Source organism: Cherax quadricarinatus, chromosome 27 (genome assembly GCF_038502225.1).
Source record: "Cherax quadricarinatus isolate ZL_2023a chromosome 27, ASM3850222v1, whole genome shotgun sequence".
Lineage (NCBI taxonomy): Eukaryota > Metazoa > Arthropoda > Malacostraca > Decapoda > Parastacidae > Cherax > Cherax quadricarinatus.
Window position 1 is genome coordinate 23,601,981 of NC_091318.1, and position 24,445 is coordinate 23,626,425.

The following is a 24,445-nucleotide window of genomic DNA, read 5'->3' on the forward strand; positions in this document are numbered from 1 at the left end:
AGACAGTGATGGAATGAATAATGGAGAAATTGTTGCTTCTTTTTTCGGCTCACCCTGCCTCTGTGGGAGACGGCCGGTGAACTAAAAAAAGAATTAGATGATGTTTATGGAAAGACAGCTTTTTCAATTACAATGAATAGCTACGTTATTCTAGTTATTCATATATTTGACTCCCTAAACTTTACAGTAAGTGAAATTCAAATCACTGTTTCCAGAACTGATCTGGCCACTTGATGAAAATGTCAAGACGTTGAAATTTATGTAAAAGAGACACGTGTTTAAGGTTAGCTAACTACTTTTAAGGAACGTTTCCCTTATCAGGCATTGTCAGTCCAAATAAATTGATAAAGCTCCTTTATTAGCCCAGCATCTTTATCAATCCAAATGAAATGATAAAGATCTTTACCAGTCCAGCTGGAGCGATAAGGCCCCTGATGGGGGAACGCTTCCTTAATAAAGTTACCGAACATTACACACACATCTCTCATACATTTAGTCAATATTGTATACATTGTTAGTGACAAAGTGGAAGGTATTAATGACCGCTTCATATTTCTACCTGAAGAATGTGTGTATTTGTGCTTTTACGGTGTATTTTGTTATGGAATACATGAACCCGTGACACACCTGTGGCAGGTTTCGTGAGTCATTGTGCTCTCGCACACCGTCCCTATGTCAGCTCTTCTTGTTGAGTGGTTAACCAGCCTGTTGCTGCCAGCGGCAAGCATGCTTACATGTGAATTTAAATATGTTAAGAGAAATATATTAAGAATGTCTCCTAGCATAACTACTGCATCTGCTAGTATGTCAACTGTGTCTTCTAGTATATCAGCTGTGTCTTCCAGTATATCAGCTGTGTCTTCTAGTATATCAGCTGTGTCTTCTAGTATATCAGCTGTGTCTTCTAGTATATCAGCTGTGTCTTCTAGTATATCAGCTGTGTCTTCTAGTATATCAGCTGTGTCTTCTAGTATATCAGCTGTGTCTTCTAGTATATCAGCTGTGTCTTCCAGTATATCAGCTGTGTCTTCTAGTATATCAGCTGTGTCTTCTAGTATATCAGCTGTGTCTTCTAGTATATCAGCTGTGTCTTCTAGTATATCAGCTGTGTCTTCTAGTATATCAGCTGTGTCTTCTAGTATATCAGCTGTGTCTTCTAGTATATTAGCTGTGTCTTCTAGGATATCAGCTGTGTCTTCTAGTATATCAGCTGTGTCTTCTAGTATATCAGCTGTGTCTTCTAGTATATCAGCTGTGTCTTCTAGTATATCAGCTGTGTCTTCTAGTATATCAGCTGTGTCTTCTAGTATATCAGCTGTGTCTTCTAGTATATCAGCTGTGTCTTCTAGTATATCAGCTGTGTCTTCTAGTATATCAGCTGTGTCTTCTAGTATATCAGCTGTGTCTTCTAGTATATTAGCTGTGTCTTCTAGTATATCAGCTGTGTCTTCTAGTATATCAGCTGTGTCTTCTAGTATATTAGCTGTGTCTTCTAGGATATCAGCTATGTCTTCTAGTATATCAGTTGTGTCTTCTAGCATATCAGCTGTGTCTTCTAGTATATCAGCTGTGTCTTCTAGTATATTAGCTGTGTCTTCTAGGATATCAGCTGTGGCTTCTAGTATATCAGCTGTGTCTTCTAGTATATTAGCTGTGTCTTCTAGTATATCAGCTGTGTCTTCTAGTATATCAGCTGTGTCTTCTAGTATATTAGCTGTGTCTTCTAGGATATCAGCTGTGTCTTCTAGTATATCAGCTGTGTCTTCTAGTATATTAGCTGTGTCTTCTAGTATATCAGCTGTGTCTTCTAGTATATCAGCTGTGTCTTCTAGTATATCAGCTGTGTCTTCTAGTATATTAGCTGTGTCTTCTAGTATATCAGATGTGTCTTCTAGTATATCAGCTGTGTCTTCTAGTATATCAGCTGTGTCTTCTAGTATATCAGCTGTGTCTTCTAGTATATCAGCTGTGTCTTCTAGTATATTAGCTGTGTCTTCTAGTATATCAGCTGTGTCTTCTAGTATATCAGCTGTGTCTTCTAGTATATCAGCTGTGTCTTCTAGTATATTAGCTGTGTCTTCTAGTATATCAGCTGTGTCTTCTAGTATATCAGCTGCGTCTTCTAGTATATCAGCTGTGTCTTCTAGTATATCAGCTGCGTCTTCTAGTATATCAGCTGTGTCTTCTAGTATATCAGCTGCGTCTTCTAGTATATCAGCTGTCTTCTAGTATATCAGCTGCGTCTTCTAGTATATCAGCTGCGTCTTCTAGTATGCCAGCTGTGTCTTGTAGTATATTAGCTGTGTCTTGTATATCAGCTGTGTCTTCTAGTATATCAGCTGTGTCTTGTAGTATATTAGCTGTGTCTTGTATATCAGCTGTGTCTTGTAGTATATTAGCTGTGTCTTGTATATCAGCTGTGTTCTAGTACATCAGCTGCGTCTTCTAGCATATCAGCTGTGTCTTCAGGTATATCAGCTGTGTCTTCTAGTATATAAGGCATTTTTAAGAATAGGAGCTATATTTTCTAGATTTCTAACAGGTCAACTTATCTTTCCAGTCAGTAGCTTAAATCTAGCAAGTTAGGAAGAAACAATAACTAATTTAAGCATGGGAAGCGTTCAGCGTAGAAGTGGACGGCCGGTCTGGTTTTACTGCCAAACTTTAGGGTGAAAGATGGGGATTTCCGTTTCAAACTACCATCGAAAGTTTGGTAATCCGTGGTAATGTCCTTCGTTGAACTGTCTCGTTAGGCAATAGTACAGAAGTTTTGTTGTTGCTGGTGGTGTTCAGGGTGGAGGTGCTCCAGGTGGGTGGTGGTGGTGCTTGGTGGATGTGCTTTCCGGCGGTGTTCACCTTATGTTCGGCGGCAGTGTTCAAGAGGGGTAGTTCAAAGTGGTAGCAGCGGTTGCGGCGGCGGCGCTCAATTCGTAACAGTCTGGTGGCAGTACTCAAGTTAGAGGTCAGGTTAACCCGAGAAACCCGAGCAGGGTGGCTTACTACACTCAAGCCCTTAGGTCCTTCCCTATGACGCAGCCCACAAGACACTACCAACTTGCTTGGTGAGAAAGGGCAACATGTCTTAGGAGACTTACCAGAAAGCTTCTCCCCGCCCGGGGATTAACCCGGTTACTTTCGATTGTGAAACGAATACTCTGCTGCTCAGCAACAAGACAGTGCAAGGTTGTAGTTACCTTTTTTCTACCATTTATAAAAGGCACTTGTTTCTAGATACTTGATATTTTATGCGTGCATGCGTGTTAAAGTGTGAGTGTGAAAGTGTAAGTGTGAAAGTGTGTGTGTGTGTGTGAAAGTGTGAGAAAGTGTGTACTCACTTAATTGTACTCGCCTAATTGTACTTGCAGGGGTCGAGACTCAGCTCCTGTGTGTGTGTGAGAATGTTTTTGTGTGTGAAAGTGTGTGTGTGTACTCACCTATTTGTGGTTGCAGGGGTCGAGTCACAGCTCCTGGTCCCGCCTCTTTACTGGCCGCTACTAGGTCACTAGTTCCATGAGCTTTATCACACCTCTTCTTAAAGCAATGTATGGATCCTGCCTCCACTACATCACTTCCCAGAATATCCCACTTCCTGACAACTCTGTGACTAAAGAAATACTTCCTAAAATTCCCGTGATTCATCTGAGTCTTCAGCTATCAACTGTGACCCCTTGTTGCTGTGTCCCATCTCTGGAACATCTTGCCTCTGTCCACCTTGTCAGTTCCTCTCAGCATTTTATATGTTATCATATCCCCTCTATCTCTCCTGTCCTCCAGTGTCGTCCAGTGTGTGTGTACTCACCTATTTGTACTCACCTATTTGTGGTTGCAGGGGTCGAGTCTTAGCTCCTGGCCCCGCCTCTTCACGGTTGCTACTGGACCCTCTCTCTCCCCGTTCCATGAGCTTTATCATACCTTGTCTTAAAACTATGTATGGTTCCTGCCTCCACTACGTCACTTTCTAGGCTATTCCACGGCCTGACAACTCTATGACTGAAGAAATACTTCCTAATATCTCTCTGACTCATCTGTGTCTTCAACTTCCAATTGTGACCTCTTGTTTCTGTGTCCCCTCCCTGGAACATCCTGTCTTTGTCCACCTTGTCTATTCCGCGCAGTATTTTATATGTCGTTATCATGTCTCCCCTGACCCTCCTGTCCTCTAGTGTCGTTAGGCCGATTTCCCTTAACCTTTCTTCATAAGACATTCCCCTTAGCTCTGGAACTAACCTTGTCGCAAACCTTTGCACTTTCTCTAGTTTCTTGACGTGCTTTATCAAGTGCGGGTTCCAAACAGGTGTTGCATACTCCAGTATGGGCCTGACGTACACGGTGTACAGTGTCCTGAACGATTCCTTATTAAGGTATCGGAACGCTGTTCTGAGGTTTGCCATGCGCCCATATGCTGCAGCAGTTACCTGGTTGATGTGTGCTTCCGGAGACATGCTCGGTGTTATACTCACTCCAAGATCTTTCTCCTTGAGCGAGGTTTGCAGTCTTTGGCCACCTAGCCTATACTCCGTCTGCGGTCTTCTGTGCCCTTCCCCTATCTTCATGACTTTGCATTTGGCGGGATTAAATTCGAGAAGCCAGTTGGTGGACCAGGTGTCCAGTCTGTCCAGGTCTCTTTGAAGTCCTGCCCGGTCCTCATCTGATTTAATTCTCCTCATTAACTTCACATCGTCTGCGAACAGGGACACTTCTGAGTTCTAACCCTTCTATCATGTCGTTCACATATACCAAAAATAGCACTGGTCCTAGGACCGGCCCCTGTGGGACCCCGCTCGTCACAGGTGCCCACTGTGATACATCATTACGTGTGTGTGTGTGTGTGTGTGTGTGTGTGTGTGTGTGTGTGTGTGTGTGTGTGTGTGTGTGTGAGTGTGTGTGTGTGTGTGTGTGTGTGTGTGTGTGTATCTGTCTGTCTGCCTGTCTATATGTCTGTCTGTCTGTCTGTCTGTCTGTCTGGATGTCTGTCTGTCTGGATGTTTCGAGTGGTTCCCAAGAGGTAAACTTTAGTTCGACTGCTATGAAAACCAGCGTTTCTTTGACAGAACTTTTTTGCTGAAAATTGTTTCCAAAGTCAATTTCAACACATTTCAAGAGTTTAAATTTTACTTGGCAGATGTACATAAACTTATTTGAATCTTTCACACCAAGTTAGGTGATCTAATTTCCTCTGAATATTACACGATTTATTCGATCTCGACGAAAATTAATTCGTGTGCGCCGAGACACAAATATTGACTGATCTTAATATTCAAGTTCCTCTGAGTGATAATATACTGGCGTATTCCTGATTTCTTTTCTACATTTATCCTCTCCTTTATTCGCAAGCTCCCGATGAAGGACCAACAATACTGCGAAAGGCCTTTAGCATCATTTTCATCACAATCGGGGCTATGTTGCTGATTTATTATCGTGTATGTTACGATATCCCTTGCGCACACATTCACACATTATATACACACAATATAAAACACAACTGACACAAGATTTATAGCGTCTAAATCCAATATTTGTATGCTAAAAGCTACAAGTACTAATATTGGAAAAGGTTATGCTGGAACTCAAGAAAATTTGTGCAAAAAAGAAACACTTGATAAAATAGGAAGAGCAGTGAGAAGAGGAAATAAACAGAATTACTGAAGAGGAGCATAGCCCAGTGGGACTTAAAGATGCAGGAACGTAGAGTAACACTGACTCCCGGACCACACCCCAGGACACACTCCCACACCCCCGGTACTCACCCCAGGACACACTCCCACACCCCCGGTACTCACGTAAGTACACACTCCCACACTCCCGGTACTCACCCCAGGACACACTCCCACACCCCCGGTACTCACGTAAGTACACACTCCCACACTCCCGGTACTCACCCCAGTAGACACCACCATACTCTAGTAGACAGGACCATACCCCAGTATACTGTCACACCCCAGTACACACCACACCCCAGAAGACAAGACCACGCCCCAGAACACACCACCACACTCCAGTATACAGGACCACGACCCAGTACACACCACACTCCATGATACAGGACCACGCCCCAGTACACACCACCACACTCCAGGATACAGAACCACGACCCAGTACACGGCATACCCCAGTATACTCCACCTCACCCAACTACAAATGAAAACACCTCAGTACATATGAGAACACCACAGTAAATACCACAGCCAAACAGTACACAATACCACACTCAAGCACTATACAATACCACACTCCAGCACTACACAATACCACACTCCAGCACTATACACTACCACACTCCAGCACTACACAATACCACACTCCAGCACTATACACTACCACACTCCAGCACTACACACTACCACACTACAGCACTACACAATGCCACACTCCAGCACTATACAATACCGCACTCCAGCACTATACAATACCACACTCCAGCACTACACAATACCACACTCCAGCACTACACAATACCACACTCCAGCACTAGACACTACCACACTCCAGCACTACACAATACCACACTCCAGCACTAGACACTACCACACTCCAGCACTACACCATACCACACCCCAGCACTACACAATACCACACTCCAGCACTACACAATACCACACCCCAGCACTACACAATACCACACTCCAACACTACACAATACCACACTCCAGCACTACACAATACCACACTCCAGCACTAGACACTACAACACTCCAGCACTACACCATACAACACTCCAGCACTACACAATACCACACTCCAGCACTACACAATACCACACTCCAGCACTAGACACTACCACACTCCAGCACTACACAATACCACACTCCAGCACTACACAATACCACACTCCAGCACTAGACACTACAACACTCCAGCACTACACCATACAACACTCCAGCACTACACAATACCACACTCCAGCACTACACAATACCACACTCCAGCACTAGACACTACCACACTCCAGCACTACACAATACCACAATCCAGCACTATACACTACCACACTCCAGCACTACACAATACCACACTCCAGCACTACACAATACCACACTCCAGCACTATACACTACCACACTCCAGCACTACCCAATACCACACTCCAGCACTACACAATACCACACTCCAGCACTACACAATACCACACTCCAGCACTACACAATACCACACTCCAGCACTACACAATACCACACTCCAGCACTACACAATACCACACTCCAGCACTACACAATACCACACTCCAGCACTACATAATACCACACTCCAGCACTACACAATACCACACTCCAGCACTACACAATACCACACTCCAACACTACACAATACCACACTCCAACACTACACAATACCACACTCCAGCACTACACAATACCACACTCCAGCACTACACAATACCACACTCCAGCACTAGACACTACCACACTCCAGCACTACACCATACAACACTCCAGCACTACACAATACCACACTCCAGCACTACACAATACCACACTCCAGCACTACACAATACCACACTCCAGCACTACACAATACCACACTCCAACACTACACAATACCACACTCCAGCACTATACAATACCACACTCCAGCACTACACAATACCACACTCCAGCACTACACAATACCACACTCCAGCACTATACAATACCACACTCCAGCACTACACAATACCACACTCCAGCACTAGACACTACCACACTCCAGCACTACACAATACCATACTCCAGCACTACACAATACCACACTCCAGCACTACACAATACCACACTCCAGCACTAGACACTACCACACTCCAGCACTACACAATACCACACTCCAGCACTACACAATACCACACTCCAGCACTAGACATTACCACACTCCAGCACTCTACAATACCACACTCCAGTGCTACACAATACCACACTCCAGCACTACACAGTACCACACTCCAGCACTACACAATACCACACTCCTGCACTACATAATACTACACTCGGGTACTACACAATACCACACTCCAGCACTACACAATACCACACTCCAGCACTAGACACTACCACACTCCAGCACTACACAATACCACACTCCAGCACTGGACACTACCACACTCCATCACTACACAGTGCCACACTCCTGCACTGGACACTACCACACTCCATCACTACACAGTGCCACACTCCAGCACTACACAGTACCACACTCCAGCACTACATAATACTACACTCCGGTACTACACAATACCACTCTCAAGCATTATACATACCTCACTCCAGCACTACACAATACCACACTCCAGCACTACACAATACCACACTCCAGCACTACACAATACCACTCTCCAGCACTAGACACTACCACACTCCAGCACTACACAATACCACACTCCAGCACTAGACACTACCACACTCCAGCACTACACAATACCACACTCCAGCACTACACAATACCACACTCCAGCATTACACAGTACTACACTCCAACACTACATAATACCACACTCCAGCATTACATATTATTACACTCCACTACTACACAATACATCACTCCAGAACTAGACACTACCACACTCCAGCACTCCACAATACCACACTCCAGCTCTAGACACTACCACACACCAGCACTACACAATACCACACTCCAGCACTAGACACTACCACACTCCAGCACTCCACAATACCACACTCCAGCACTAGACACTACCACACTCCAGCACTCCACAATACCACACTCCAGCACTAGACACTACCACACTCCAGCACTCCACAATACCACACTCCAGCACTAGACACTACCACACTCCAGCACTCCACAATACCACAATCCAGCACTAGACACTACCACACACCAGCACTACACAATACCACACTCCAGCACTAGACACTACCACACTCCAGCACTCCACAATACCACACTCCAGCACTAGACACTACCACACTCCAGCACTCCACAATACCACACTCCAGCACTAGACACTACCACACACCAGCACTACACAATACCACACTCCAGCACTAGACACTACCACACTCCAGCACTCCACAATACCACACTCCAGCACTAGACACTTCCACACTCCAGCACTACACTCCAGCACTACACAATACCACACTCCAGCACTACACAATACCACACTCCAGCACTACACAATACCACACTCCAGCACTAGACACTACCACACTCCAGCACTACACAATACAACACTCCAGCACTACACAATACCACACTCCAGCACTACACAATACCACACTCCAGCACTAGACACTACCACACTCCAGCACTACACAATACCACACTCCAGCACTACACAATACAACACTCCAGCACTACACAATACCACACTCCAGCACTACACAATACCACACTCCAGCACTACACAATACCACACTCCAGCACTACACAATACCACACTCCAGCACTACACAATACCACACTCCAGCACTACACAATACCACACTCCAGCACTACACCATACAACACTCCAGCACTACACAATACCACACTCCAGCACTACACAATACCACACTCCAGCACTACACAATACCACACTCCAGCACTAGACACTACCACACTCCAGCACTACACCATACAACACTCCAGCACTACACCATACAACACTCCAGCACTACACAATACCACACTCCAGCACTACACAATACCACACTCCAGCACTACACAATACCACACTCCAGCACTACACAATACCACACTCCAGCACTACACAATACCACACTCCAGCACTACACAATACCACACTCCAGCACTACACAATACCACACTCCAGCACTACACCATACAACACTCCAGCACTACACAATACCACACTCCAGCACTACACAATACCACACTCCAGCACTACACAATACCACACTCCAGCACTACACAATACCACACTCCAGCACTACACAATACCACACTCCAGCACTACACAATACCACACTCCAGCACTACACAATACAACACTCCAGCACTACACAATACCACACTCCAGCACTACACAATACCACACTCCAGCACTAGACACTACCACACTCCAGCACTACACCATACCACACTCCAGCACTAGACACTACCACACTCCAGCACTACACCATACCACACTCCAGCACTACACCATACCACACTCCAGCACTAGACACTACCACACTCCAGCACTAGACACTACCACACTCCAGCACTACACAATACCACACTCCAGCACTAGACAATACCACACTCCAGCACTACACCATACCACACTCCAGCACTAGACACTACCACACTCCAGCACTACACCATACCACACTCCAGCACTAGACACTACCACACTCCAGCATTACACAATACCACACTCCAGCACTAGACACTACCACACTCCAGCACTCCACAATACCACACTCCAGCACTAGACACTACCACACTCCAGCACTACACAATACCACACTCCAGCACTAGACACTACCACACTCCAGCACTCCACAATACCACACTCCAGCACTAGACACTACCACACTCCAGCACTACACAATACCACACTCCAGCACTACACAATACCACACTCCAGCACTAGACACTACCACACTCCAGCACTACACAATACCACACTCCAGCACTACACAATACCACACTCCAGCACTTGACACTACCACACTCCAGCACTACACAATACCACACTCCAGCACTAGACACTACCACACTCCAGCACTAGACACTACCACGCTCCAGCGCTACACAATACTACACTCCAGCACTAGACACTACCACACTCCAGCACTAGACACTACCACACTCCAGTACTACACAATACCACACTCCAGCACTAGACACTACCACACTCCAGCACTAGACACTACCACACTCCAGTACTACACAATACCACACTCCAGCACTAGACACTACCACACTCCAGTACTACACAATACCACACTCCAGCACTAGACACTACGACACTCCAGCACTGGACACTACCACACTCCAGTACTAGACACTACCACACTCCAGCACTAGACACTACCACACTCCAGCACTAGACACTACCACACTCCAGCACTAGACACTACCACACTCCAGCACTAGACACTACCACACTCCAGTACTAGACACTACCACACTCCAGCACTAGACACTACCACACTCCAGCACTGGACGCTACCACACTCCAGCACTAGACACTACCACACTCCAGCACTAGACACTACAACACTCCAGCACTAGACACTACCACACTCCAGCACTAGACACTACCACACTCCAGCACTAGACACTACCACACTCCAGTACTAGACACTACCACACTCCAGTACTAGACACTACCACACTCCAGCACTAGACACTACCACACTCCAGCACTAAACACTACCACACTCCAGTACTAGACACTACCACACTCCAGTACTAGACACTGCCACACTCCAGCACTAGACACTACCACACTCCAGCACTAGACACTACCACACTCCAGCACTAGACACTACCACACTCCAGCACTAGACACTACCACACTCCAGTACTAGACACTACCACACTCCAGTACTAGACACTACCACACTCCAGCACTAGACACTACCACACTCCAGCACTAGACACTACCACACTCCAGTACTAGACACTACCACACTCCAGTACTAGACACTACCACACTCCAGCACTAGACACTACCACACTCCAGCACTGGACACTACCACACTCCAGCACTAGACACTACCACACTCCAGCACTAGACACTACCACACTCCAGCACTAGACACTACCACACTCCAGCACTAGACACTACCACACTCCAGCACTAGACACTACCACACTCCAGTACTAGACACTACCACACTCCAGTACTAGACACTACCACACTCCAGCACTAGACACTACCACAATCCAGCACTAGACACTACCACACTCCAGTACTAGACACTACCACACTCCAGTACTAGACACTACCACACTCCAGCACTAGACACTACCACACTCCAGCACTAGACACTACCACACTCCAGCACTACACAATACCACACTCCAGCACTACACAATACCACACTCCAGTACTAGACACTACCACACTCCAGCACTACACAATACCACACTCCAGTACTAGACACTACCACACTCCAGCACTACACAATACCACACTCCAGCACTACACAATACCACACTCCAGCACTAGACACTACCACACTCCAGTACTACACAATACCACACTCCAGTACTACACTCCAGTACCACACTCCAGTACTACACTCCAGTACCACACTCCAGTACTACACTCCAGTACCACACTCCAGTACCACACTCCAGTACTACACTCCAGTACCACACTCCAGTACTACACAATACCACACACAGTCTTGCTATATATTCAACCTTAGTTGAAGCTCTTATCTTTCGCCTAACTTCTGTCTCATTATCTTGAGCAAGGATTGTAATGCAGGCTATTTTTTACATATGCATTTTTTGCTAGACTCTCTCTCTCTCTCTCTCTCTGTCTGTCTGTCTGTCTGTCTCTCTCTCTCTCTCTCTCTCTCTCTCTCTCTCCATCCGACTTTTCTTATGACTTCCTTCCTCCTACATCCTTGTTTGTCTCTCCTTTTTATCTCCTTTGCAGTCGACGCTCACAGCTAAAGCATATTTAACCTGCGCTGCGTTGAGACACACTCTTTCGCGGTCTGTAAATTTGCGAAATTAAAGTGTGGCACGTGTTAAGTTTGGGCAAATGTTGTCAAGTGGCGGTGGTGTTGTGAGTGTGAGCTGTAAGACCCAGACCCTCACTCACGAGTCTAGAAAAAGGTAAAAAAAAAAAATTGCGTTATTGTATTCCAAAGCAGGCGTTAAACCCGTATGTTAGGGGATTGAGGATTGAATGAGGATTGAAATAGCACATTAAAAACTGTGATTATAAGATACATATGATGATTCTGTTTTATTTTATTTCAGTGGGAATGCCAGAATCGTAGGGTAGAAGACCATACTATTCCTTGGGGAATGAGGATCAGTTAAACTATCCAAGGCGGGAAGCAGAGCCAATTATTTGGGTCAAGAGCACCTCACCTTGACGGGGTTAATATGAAGTGATGGAGTAGAAAATAAACCTGGAGCTTTAGGAGTAACCATGACTATAAACACTACTGGAAGGACTTGTTCCAAATCTCCACATTGAAATAACCACTTTAAGAGAGCCGTGACATGGGAACCATTTCAAATAAAAACCTCAAACAGTCCCAGTACCTCTTGTATTAAAAAAAATATTACTAATAAACCTCTTTCTTCAAGAGGGAATCAGACAGTTTGTAACAAACCAATGATAATCAGCCGAGTTGTTGTTCTTCCTTTTGATTAGGTGCCGGTATCTCGAACAGTCTAAATGATCAGCTCAGCAGCCGAGAAATCTGGTGAGATCGGGCAGCGGGAGTGATGATACAAGCAACCATTAACAAGTAGACAAAAGAAATAGGCAAGCACCACTACCCTTCCCCAATACAAAAAATACTGTTTAAAGGTCCCTAGACGACACGTTCCTCCATCAACAAGTCAGACCCCCGAAGGAAGGAAGGCATTAAGACTGCATTATGTATACGCAAAAGTCATTTTTTAGAGTGGCCTTTGATATTGTAATTAATATCTAAATTCTTAAAAAAGCATTCATCAAAAATTCTTCAAGGATTGTGTTGTATTTCATCAATATTTCAATTACACATCATGAAGTGGGATATATGATATTAATACTGTGATATATTAATCTTCAAATTACATTCACTACAAAGGCGTATGAGTGATACTTTGACTGAAGTGTACAAAGAGATGAAAGACATAATGCTAATATAATATGGTGTTCAAAACATCAAAGCAAACCTGTAACAATGGATTGACGTGGAATATATTCAGATTTAAAAAAGGGCTTATGTAAGCATTTCCCTGGCATTGTAGAGAGAGAAATTGTCAAGTAGCGTCAGGTTTGCTAATTCTTTGTTAAGGTTCAGAAAAAGAAAGACAGATATATTAAAATAATTTGTCAAGCGGACCTGCTTCGCATGGATCACTAGGCCTACTGCAATGTTTCTTTTGTTATGTTCTTCTTGTGCTCAACATATAACACGACTCAGTGAACACTCAATGAAACGCAACACAGCTTCCTGCCATGACAGCATCATCTCCTCTCTCCCGCATCCCATCCTCTCCACTATTAAACTTTTCTTATTTTCCATAATCGTCAACATTTTTATTCATAGCCTTTTCACTCTACCTAACCTCTCCCCCGTGACGCGGCTCCTTGGAGCGGCTGCTACTCTACATAATACACTGTGCTTCTCACACGCTCATCTTAAAAGTGTGGTAATACTCTCCCTTCCCAGGCGTTCACTTTTCCCTCACCTGATCCTTAAAGGCAAGGGGAAATTTTATCAGTTTTGAAGAAAGTGTATGCTTCCACATTACTGCTGATGTTTTCTCAAGATGATCACATAAGATATCCAGTAGGAACACTTGCGCACATTGGGTGTTAGTTACGAATCAAAGTTTGATTTTAAAATTGGAAACAATGTAAAAGGAGCTTTGAGTGTTTGCAGAAGCCCAGTTATGCTAGCTTTCATTATGTTCGCTTGATAATTGGTGATTTTTGCACTGTTTTATCAGCTGTTTTATCTGATGTTGTGTTTACTGTTCCTCCTCCTTCTGTATCTCTCATTGTTACTATTACTACTCTATTTGTTTTCGTATTATTACTGCGTCTGCCTCACTGCTTCTGGTGCTGCTGCGTCTACCTCACTGCTTCTGGGGCTGCTGCGTCTTCCTCACTGCTTCTGGTGCTGCTGCGTCTACCTCACTGCTTCTGGGGCTGCTGCGTCTTCCTCACTGCTTCTGGTGCTGCTGCGTCTACCTCACTGCTTCTGGTGCTGCTGCGTCTACCTCACTGCTTCTGGGGCTGCTGCGTCTGCCTCACTGCTTCTGGTGCTGCTGCGTCTACCTCACTGCTTCTGGGGCTGCTGCGTCTTCCTCACTGCTTCTGGGGCTGCTGCGTCTTCCTCACTGCTTCTGGGGCTGCTGCGTCTTCCTCACTGCTTCTGGTGCTGCTGCGTCTACCTCGCTGCTTCTGGTGCTGCTGCGTCTACCTCACTGCTTCTGGTGCTGCTGCGTCTACCTCGCTGCTTCTGGTGCTGCTGCGTCTACCTCACTGCTTCTGGTGCTGCTGCGTCTACCTCACTGCTTCTGGTGCTGCTGGGTCTACCTCACTGCTTCTGGTGCTGCTGCGTCTACCTCACTGCTTCTGCCGCTGCTGCGTCTACCTCACTGCTTCTGCTGCTGCTGCGTCTACCTCACTACTTCTGGTGCTGCTGCGTCTACCTCACTGCTTCTGCCGCTGCTGCGTCTACCTCACTTCTTCTGCCGCTGCTGCGTCTACCTCACTGCTTCTGCCGCTGCTGCGTCTACCTCACTGCTTCTGGTGCTGCTGCGTCTACCTCACTGCTTCTGGTGCTGCTGCGTCTACCTCACTGCTTCTGGTGCTGCTGCGTCTTCCTCACTGCTTCTGCCGCTGCTGCGTCTACCTCACTGCTTCTGGTGCTGCTGCGTCTACCTCACTGCTTCTGGTGCTGCTGCGTCTACCTCACTGCTTCTGGTGCTGCTGCGTCTACCTCACTGCTTCTGGTGCTGCTGCGTCTACCTCACTGCTTCTGGTGCTGCTGCGTCTACCTCACTGCTTCTGGTGCTGCTGCGTCTACCTCACTGCTTCTGGTGCTGCTGCGTCTCCCTCACTGCTTCTGGTGCTGCTGCGTCTACCTTACTGCTTCTGGTGCTGCTGCGTCTACCTCGCTGCTTCTGGTGCTGCTGCGTCTACCTCACTGCTTCTGGTGCTGCTGCGTCTACCTCACTGCTTCTGGTGCTGCTGGGTCTACCTCACTGCTTCTGGTGCTGCTGCGTCTACCTCACTGCTTCTGCCGCTGCTGCGTCTACCTCACTGCTTCTGCTGCTGCTGCGTCTACCTCACTACTTCTGGTGCTGCTGCGTCTACCTCACTGCTTCTGCCGCTGCTGCGTCTACCTCACTTCTTCTGCCGCTGCTGCGTCTACCTCACTGCTTCTGCCGCTGCTGCGTCTACCTCACTGCTTCTGGTGCTGCTGCGTCTACCTCACTGCTTCTGGTGCTGCTGCGTCTACCTCACTGCTTCTGGTGCTGCTGCGTCTTCCTCACTGCTTCTGCCGCTGCTGCGTCTACCTCACTACTTCTGGTGCTGCTGCGTCTACCTCACTGCTTCTGGTGCTGCTGCGTCTACCTCACTGCTTCTGGTGCTGCTGCGTCTACCTCACTGCTTCTGGTGCTGCTGCGTCTACCTCACTGCTTCTGGTGCTGCTGCGTCTACCTCACTGCTTCTGGTGCTGCTGCGTCTACCTCACTGCTTCTGGTGCTGCTGCGTCTTCCTCACTGCTTCTGGTGCTGCTGCGTCTACCTTACTGCTTCTGGTGCTGCTGCGTCTACCTCGCTGCTTCTGGTGCTGCTGCGTCTACCTCACTGCTTCTGGTGCTGCTGCGTCTACCTCACTGCTTCTGGTGCTGCTGGGTCTACCTCACTGCTTCTGGTGCTGCTGCGTCTACCTCACTGCTTCTGCCGCTGCTGCGTCTACCTCACTGCTTCTGCTGCTGCTGCGTCTACCTCACTACTTCTGGTGCTGCTGCGTCTACCTCACTGCTTCTGCCGCTGCTGCGTCTACCTCACTTCTTCTGCCGCTGCTGCGTCTACCTCACTGCTTCTGCCGCTGCTGCGTCTACCTCACTGCTTCTGGTGCTGCTGCGTCTACCTCACTGCTTCTGGTGCTGCTGCGTCTACCTCACTGCTTCTGGTGCTGCTGCGTCTACCTCACTGCTTCTGGTGCTGCTGCGTCTACCTCACTGCTTCTGGTGCTGCTGCGTCTACCTCACTGCTTCTGGTGCTGCTGCGTCTACCTCACTGCTTCTGGGGCTGCTGCGTCTACCTCACTGCTTCTGGTGCTGCTGCGTCTTCCTCACTGCTTCTGGTGCTGCTGCGTCTACCTTACTGCTTCTGGTGCTGCTGCGTCTACCTCGCTGCTTCTGGTGCTGCTGCGTCTACCTCACTGCTTCTGGTGCTGCTGCGTCTACCTCACTGCTTCTGGTGCTGCTGGGTCTACCTCACTGCTTCTGCCGCTGCTGCGTCTACCTCACTTCTTCTGCCGGTGCTGCGTCTACCTCACTGCTTCTGCCGCTGCTGCGTCTACCTCACTGCTTCTGCCGCTGCTGCGTCTACCTCACAGCTTCTGCCGCTGCTGCGTCTACCTCACTGCTTCTGCCGCTGCTGCGTCTACCTCACTGCTTGTGGTGCTGCTGCGTCTACCTCACTGTTTCTGGTGCTGCTGCGTCTACCTCACTGCTTCTGCCGCTGCTGCGTCTACCTCACTGCTTCTGCCGCTGCTGCGTCTACCTCACTGCTTCTGCCGCTGCTGCGTCTACCTCACTGCTTCTGCCGCTGCTGCGTCTACCTCACTGCTTCTGGTGCTGCTGCGTCTACCTCACTGCTTCTGGTGCTGCTGCGTCTACCTCACTGCTTCTGCCGCTGCTGCGTCTACCTCACTGCTTCTGGTGCTGCTGCGTCTACCTCACTGCTTCTGCCGCTGCTGCGTCTACCTCACTGCTCCTGGTGCTGCTGCGTGTACCTCACTGCTTCTGGTGCTGCTGCGTCTACCTCACTGCTTCTGGTGCTGCTGCGTCTACCTCACTGCTTCTGCCGCTGCTGCGTCTACCTCACTGCTTCTGCCGCTGCTGCGTCTACCTCACTGCTTGTGGTGCTGCTGCGTCTACCTCACTGCTTCTGGTGCTGCTGCGTCTACCTCACTGCTTCTGGTGCTGCTGCTTCTACCTCACTGCTTCTGCCGCTGCTGCGTCTACCTCACTGCTTCTGCCGCTGCTGAGTCTACCTCACTGCTTCTGGTGCTGCTTCTACCTCACTGCGTCTGGTGCTGCTGCGTCTACCTCACTGCTTCTGGTGCTGCTGCGTCTACCTCACTGCTTCTGGTGCTGCTGCGTCTACCTCACTGCTTCTGGTGCTGCTGCGTCTACCTCACTGCTTCTGGTGCTGCTGCGTCTACCTCACTGCTTCTGGTGCTGCTGCTTCTACCTCACTGCTTCTGCCGCTGCTGCGTCTACCTCACTGCTTCTGGTGCTGCTTCTACCTCACTGCTTCTGGTGCTGCTGCTTCTACCTCACTGCTTCTGCCGCTGCTGCGTCTACCTCACTGCTTCTGGTGCTGCTTCTACCTCACTGCGTCTGGTGCTGCTGCGTCTACCTCACTGCTTCTGGTGCTGCTGCGTCTACCTCACTGCTTCTGGTGCTGCTGCGTCTACCTCACTGCTTCTGGTGCTGCTGCGTCTACCTCACTGCTTCTGCCGCTGCTGCGTCTACCTCACTGCTTCTGCCGCTGCTGCGTCTACCTCACTGCTTCTGGTGCTGCTGCGTCTACCTTACTGCTTCTGGTGCTGCTGCGTCTACCTCGCTGCTTCTGGTGCTGCTGCGTCTACCTCACTGCTTCTGGTGCTGCTGCGTCTACCTCACTGCTTCTGGTGCTGCTGGGTCTACCTCACTGCTTCTGGTGCTGCTGCGTCTACCTCACTGCTTCTGCCGCTGCTGCGTCTACCTCACTGCTTCTGCTGCTGCTGCGTCTACCTCACTACTTCTGGTGCTGCTGCGTCTACCTCACTGCTTCTGCCGCTGCTGCGTCTACCTCACTTCTTCTGCCGCTGCTGCGTCTACCTCACTGCTTCTGCCGCTGCTGCGTCTACCTCACTGCTTCTGGTGCTGCTGCGTCTACCTCACTGCTTCTGGTGCTGCTGCGTCTACCTCACTGCTTCTGGTGCTGCTGCGTCTACCTCACTGCTTCTGCCGCTGCTGCGTCTACCTCACTGCTTCTGGTGCTGCTGCGTCTACCTCACTGCTTCTGGTGCTGCTGCGTCTACCTCACTGCTTCTGGGGCTGCTGCGTCTACCTCACTGCTTCTGGTGCTGCTGCGTCTTCCTCACTGCTTCTGGTGCTGCTGCGTCTACCTTACTGCTTCTGGTGCTGCTGCGTCTACCTCGCTGCTTCTGGTGCTGCTGCGTCTACCTCACTGCTTCTGGTGCTGCTGCGTCTACCTCACTGCTTCTGGTGCTGCTGGGTCTACCTCACTGCTTCTGCCGCTGCTGCGTCTACCTCACTTCTTCTGCCGGTGCTGCGTCTACCTCACTGCTTCTGCCGCTGCTGCGTCTACCTCACTGCTTCTGCCGCTGCTGCGTCTACCTCACAGCTTCTGCCGCTGCTGCGTCTACCTCACTGCTTCTGCCGCTGCTGCGTCTACCTCACTGCTTGTGGTGCTGCTGCGTCTACCTCACTGTTTCTGGTGCTGCTGCGTCTACCTCACTGCTTCTGCCGCTGCTGCGTCTACCTCACTGCTTCTGCCGCTGCTGCGTCTACCTCACTGCTTCTGCCGCTGCTGCGTCTACCTCACTGCTTCTGCCGCTGCTGCGTCTACCTCACTGCTTCTGGTGCTGCTGCGTCTACCTCACTGCTTCTGGTGCTGCTGCGTCTACCTCACTGCTTCTGCCGCTGCTGCGTCTACCTCACTGCTTCTGGTGCTGCTGCGTCTACCTCACTGCTTCTGGTGCTGCTGCGTCTACCTCACTGCTTCTGGTGCTGCTGCGTCTACCTCACTGCTTCTGCCGCTGCTGCGTCTACCTCACTGCTTCTGGTGCTGCTGCGTCTACCTCACTGCTTCTGCCGCTGCTGCGTCTACCTCACTGCTTCTGGTGCTGCTGCGTGTACCTCACTGCTTCTGGTGCTGCTGCGTCTACCTCACTGCTTCTGGTGCTGCTGCGTCTACCTCACTGCTTCTGCCGCTGCTGCGTCTACCTCACTGCTTCTGCCGCTGCTGCGTCTACCTCACTGCTTGTGGTGCTGCTGCGTCTACCTCACTGCTTCTGGTGCTGCTGCGTCTACCTCACTGCTTCTGGTGCTGCTGCTTCTACCTCACTGCTTCTGCCGCTGCTGCGTCTACCTCACTGCTTCTGCCGCTGCTGCGTCTACCTCACTGCTTCTGGTGCTGCTTCTACCTCACTGCGTCTGGTGCTGCTGCGTCTACCTCACTGCTTCTGGTGCTGCTGCGTCTACCTCACTGCTTCTGGTGCTGCTGCGTCTACCTCACTGCTTCTGGTGCTGCTGCGTCTACCTCACTGCTTCTGGTGCTGCTGCGTCTACCTCACTGCTTCTGGTGCTGCTGCTTCTACCTCACTGCTTCTGCCGCTGCTGCGTCTACCTCACTGCTTCTGGTGCTGCTTCTACCTCACTGCTTCTGGTGCTGCTGCTTCTACCTCACTGCTTCTGCCGCTGCTGCGTCTACCTCACTGCTTCTGGTGCTGCTTCTACCTCACTGCGTCTGGTGCTGCTGCGTCTACCTCACTGCTTCTGGTGCTGCTGCGTCTACCTCACTGCGTCTGGTGCTGCTGCGTCTACCTCACTGCTTCTGGTGCTGCTGCTTCTACCTCACTGCTTCTGCCGCTGCTGCGTCTACCTCACTGCGTCTGGTGCTGCTGCGTCTACCTCACTGCTTCTGGTGCTGCTGCTTCTACCTCACTGCTTCTGGTGCTGCTGCGTCTACCTCACTGCGTCTGGTGCTGCTGCGTCTACCTCACTGCTTCTGGTGCTGCTGCTTCTACCTCACTGCTTCTGCCGCTGCTTTATTGCTGTCATTTTCTTAATAAACTGTGCTGCTGAAGTGCCTTTACCTTATTTTGCAGCTGTTTTGTTGCCATTTTTGCTGCTGTTGCTGGACACGAGTCCACCCATTTATGTACTCTTACCTTCCCTTAGCTGACTTTGTTTACCTTCCGTCAAATTTTACACTCTATTTCCCCTTCTCCCCTCCATCCTTTTTTCCCAGCTACCCCCTCCTGTCTTCCCTGCCACCCATCCATCCCAGTATTCCCTCCTCTCTCTTCCCTCCCTCCTCCCCTTCCTTCATCACATCTCCCCAGCCTGTATGTTGATCTTGTTTTACTCTCTCTTACACTTCGCTTCCTCCTGTTTGCCTTTTATACAAGCTTAGTTCCTACCTCCTGTCCTCTCCTTTCCTACCCCGTGTCCTTCCTCTTCCTACCTTCCTCCTATTCCTCCTTCTCCTCCCATCCTCCTATATTTCATTCTCTTGCCTTACAGTTCTCTTAATCCCATAATGGTAACTATATAGTAATAAGTATTCCTAATTAGTGATAATATTGCAGTGCATTCCAAAAATGGTATTACCATAACATATTATATATTATAACGGTACTTCCATAACGTTGTAAATTATAATGTTATGGTAGTTATGCAGATTCGTGACAACAGTGTGTCGTGCCAACAGTGTGTCGTGCCAACAGTGTGTCGTGACAACAGTGTGTCGTGACAACAGTGTGTCGTGACAACAGTGTGTCGTGACAACAGTTTGTCGTGCCAACAGTGTGTCGTGACAACAGTTTGTCGTGCAAACAGTGTGTCGTGACAACAGTGTGTCGTGACAACAGTGTGTCGTGACAACAGTTTGTCGTGACAACAGTGTGTCGTGACAAAAGTTTGTCGTGCCAACAGTGTGTCGTGACAACAGTTTGTCGTGCCAACAGTGTGTCGTGACAACAGTTTGTCGTACCAACACTGTATCGTACTATTACAACCCAGGAACCCCAAGGCCTGTTATCCTGGGTGTAAAGGGAGCAAAATAAACACAGCAGAAAAACTTTTGACTTGTATTATCCTTCTCCAATTTAGAACAAGTATATACACTATATACATTATGTACAACAATAGGTATTAGTGCACTCCACGGTAAGCAAGGCAGAATAGAAGCCACTAGAGAGCAGACCGTGCTTCAACCAGCTCTAGAATGGGAATGACAAGGGCAGACAGGTGAGTGGTACCCACAACACCTCTGCGATTGCCAAAACCATCTTCTCATTGGCTGGAACCTGGGTACTGATTGAACGACGGGGCCCCATCATCAACCCTTAGTACCTGGTTCGCTGGTTGGGGGAGATAGCCTTTCAGTGAGGATGTGTACATGCGCCGAATAAAGGTTACGTACTCTTTGCATGCCACACGTACCAACACTGAGTTGTACCAACACGTGAACAGCGGATATTTCATCATGCATAATCAGTCACCAATATTGTTTCAACAAAAGAATTACCCATGCACAAATTTCAAGAAAAAAAATATCCACATTACAGGCTAAAGTAACACATTGCAGTCATTTTAATATCTTCATATTAAATAAGTAAAAAAAATGTCCACTAAATATAAACTCTGGCGGCCACTTCAATGCAAACTTCTTCCCGGGATGACAGTAAAGACGGTATCTTAATTAAAATCAATGGAATAAGTTTTCTCTTCTTACATCTGCACTAGTAGGAATATCCCCCCCCCTTACCATCACTTTATTCACCCCTACACACACACACACACACACACACACACACACACACACATACACATTTGCAGTACCGTGTTGCACTGTGCTCATATCTGCATTTCCTAATCCACGAACGTTAAAAAATAGATGCATATTGTAAGAGAATTCTTTTTCATGCATTTCTTAAAGCTTTGTTTTGGTTCTTTAGAATTTCTTTGCATAAATGGCGAAAGGAATATTAAAACTTTCACTTATACAAACAAGTATAATTTAACAACTTTTGCAACAACTTCCGTCAATGAAAACACGATGTTAGTGTGACGACGTTTCGCTCTAAGTTGAGAATTTTCAAGAGCTAAACGTTGTCCCAGTAAAATTTTGTGTTGCTTCAAGAGTCTTCGTTCTAGTATTTGTCATTCTACATACAATTATAAAGACATCTGCGTTGTATTTTTGATCTAGAAAAAGTCTGTAGGCTTCTTGAAACCTCAGTAGTATGTAAGGTTAAGGTAAGTTTTGCTTACTAAGGGTACGTACGTCTTTCAGCCATCGTCCGTCGACACTGTGCGTCCATTATTGGACATCTTAAAGATGTGCTCGAGTGAGCCACTGTCATGCTCTTTTCCCTCCCTATCCTCTCCTTCCCCAGCCACCATTGCGTTACTCAACATTACCCTAGCCTTGCTCTATCCCAGCAACATCCTTCATCCCTCACCACCTAGCCACATCCGAAGGTCACTCTGCTCTACCTCACACTAACATCATCTCATTAATAGAATACAGTACCGACAATTGAGAGAGTAAGACGCACGTTAACGGTGGGTAGATAAAGTGTAGGTTATCAGTCTCTCACCCTTGAAGTAGTAGTGTGATGGCCTCACTACTTCAAGACTGAGGGACTCTTCACCTTCTCTTTATCTTTCTACTGTTTTTGCGTCTCCAATGTTCATATTAATAGTTAACACAGATGAGTGACAACGTGATCAAAAGGCTAGGTAATATCTCCTAGTATATTGCTGACGTGTACTCACTTAAGACTCATCACTCCTGGTTTAGCAGGCCTAGGCTTTTGCAAGGCTGTTTTTTCACCTGTAGTGAAGGAAACGCATAACCAAACAAGCTTTTTATGGTAGAGCATATCGCTCTATGTAGATATTATCATGTTATGCGACTTAAAAAAATGCTTTACGAGGGAAAGTAGTATTCTGGTTATAAAGAGTATAGAGGGAAAAAATCTACAGGGTGAAATATCAACGCACCTATAAGAAACAGTTGTAGGCAAGTACCATCAAGGATAAGACCTCGGAGCCAGTAAAGTGTCGATAAGACCACCAATGAAATCTCGTTCTTCAACGTGTACCCTTTCTTCCCCAAGACCCCTAACGTCTCCTATAAATCAGACCTAAGGAAGACCATTAAAGCTAACGTCTGGTTTTCTATGTAGCCAACAAGAAGTCATCTGAAACTCACGCCAGGCTGTTTCAGTGTCGAGGACTTTGAAGCGCGCCATCAGTTCTAGCAGTAGGTAGAATCCTCAAAGCTCATGCTTATGTCTGTCTGTAGTTAAGAAAGACCCCCACATCTACCACACAATGTGTTCATATAAACACATACTCTTATTAACTCTGATATTTCTCTAATAAGAAAGTATACCATATTATAGTCGAGAACAGTTTCCGTAATACATTTTTTTGCTTCTAAACTTTGGGAAGCTTGTAGGAACATAAATTCATATAAATAATCTAAACTTTAGTCTAGGAAATACTCGGATGGGGATATTAAAATTTTCCAAGCACATAATCTTTATGAAAATATTGAAAATCACGAGCGTTGACTTTATAAAGAAAGTTTAAACTTAGCTAGACGATATCTTTGCCCCGCGGTCAGGCAGCATCAGTATGAGAATATTAACTCACACACACATCATAAATAATATATATATATATATATATATATATATATATATATATATATATATATATATATATATATATATATATATATATATGTATATATATATATATATATGTATATATATATGTATATATATATATATATATATATATATTATATATATATATATATATATATATATATATATATAT